At 48.5% G+C, this 1,633-nt stretch overlaps 1 non-coding gene across 1 annotated transcript; it reads left to right on the forward strand.

Moving 5' to 3' along the window:
* Nucleotides 1-1,458: 1,458 nt before the first annotated feature.
* Nucleotides 1,459-1,613, forward strand: LOC144477910 (5.8S ribosomal RNA). Its single transcript, XR_013495290.1, has one exon. It is a non-coding gene; the product is annotated as a 5.8S ribosomal RNA (ribosomal RNA).
* The last annotated feature ends 20 nt before the right edge of the window (nt 1,614-1,633 follow it).

A 1,633-nucleotide genomic window follows, 5' to 3' on the forward strand; every position in this document is an offset into this window, starting at 1 on the left:
GAGTATATAAAATGGGAAAGAGACACAAACGACTCTGTGGGAATAGTAAATAGCGACACCCACAAGCCTTCGTTAGAGGAGGGTGTAGAGACGGCTTACGTGTAGGAGAATATGCTCCCGTCCGTCCTCTCCTATCTCTGCGTTGGCAAACTCTCTCTCTCTATATACATAGAGAGAAGAGAGAGCGCATACCGAAGAGTTTGGGCCCGCCAGATCACGTTTGTGCATAAACACACGGCCAGACTTCTCTCGTCTCTTCGACGAGAGAAGTAATAAGCCTGTGTGATCTGCGTGTGTAGGCCATCTTCGAGAACGAAAAAAAAAGAACAATGTTTTGAGACTACGTCTTTCTCACAGTCGCAAGACGGGGATGCGAGCGTGGTTCTCACGCTTCCTCAGTCTTCACTGTGCATAGAAAAACACGAGAGGAAGGGCCCGCCGGATCAATTTGCGCATAAACACGCGGCTAGACTTCTAGACTATAGAAGTAAAGAGCCTTTTGATCCGCGTGTGTAGGCCATCTTCGTGGCAAATAAAAAGAGTGTAACTATGACTAGCAAAAGGAGTCGTTTGTGTGAGAAAGGCAAACGACTCCGTGGGACTGACCACCCCACGCCTTCGTTGGAAGAGAGTCCGGCTTACGTGCAGGAGATTATGCTCCCGTCCGTCCTCTCTCTGCGTTGGCAAAAGAAAGACGTTGGAAGAGCTGGGCCCGCCAGATTATCATTTGTGCATAAACACACGGCTAGGCTTTTTTTTCTTAGAAAAGCAATGAGCCTTTGATATTCTGCGTGTGTAGTAGGCCATCTTCGACAAAAAGTTTCAAATCCATTGTTCCGACGCTTCACAGTGATAAGACAGGGATGCGAGCGCGATTTTTCGCGCTTCCTCAGTCTTTGCTGTGTGCTAACGCGTCTTTTTCGAAAGTCCAAAAGATACGAGTAGAACGGGCAACCGTGGAAAACTTACCGTTCGTTCACCACCCATATGGTATCGAGAGGACCGGCTGTGAAGCTCGCTTTAAAGCTGTGCGTTCTGACACCCGACTCTGCCAAGAGCAACATCGCCGTGGCATGAGGTACGGGACGTACGACCGCCGGTAAGAGCCGGCCGTGTGTCTGTCAACACCGAACCGTGGTGTGTGTAACGACGAGAGGAGTGTCTAAATTCTTTGGATCCAGTATCGGGTAGATAATTCGAATCCTTTATATCCCCGTCGTTTTCAAAGAATTTAATTGAATCTTATACGCTCTGTGTCTCTCCTACAAAGGTTTTTTAATGCTCTATTCGCTCGGCCGTCGAACTCTGACGGTGACTGTGCTCGTTCTTATGGACAATATGTCGTCATAGACGACTCCCGAATCTCCTTCGCGCGCTGGTTGGAGCTCTTCGGGTATCGGCTTGCTCCGAAATCTCAGATAAAAATGCTGGACATGAAATTCTAAAATGAGAAAAGATTACCCTGAACGGTGGATCACTTGGCTCGTGGGTCGATGAAGAACGCAGCTAATTGCGCGTCAACGTGTGAACTGCAGGACACATGAACATCGACATTTCGAACGCACATTGCGGTCCACGGATACAATTCCTGGACCACGCCTGGCTGAGGGTCGTTTATATACATAAAAACTGC

This window comes from Augochlora pura, unplaced genomic scaffold (genome assembly GCF_028453695.1).
Source record: "Augochlora pura isolate Apur16 unplaced genomic scaffold, APUR_v2.2.1 APUR_unplaced_5134, whole genome shotgun sequence".
In the NCBI taxonomy this organism is placed as follows: domain Eukaryota; kingdom Metazoa; phylum Arthropoda; class Insecta; order Hymenoptera; family Halictidae; genus Augochlora; species Augochlora pura.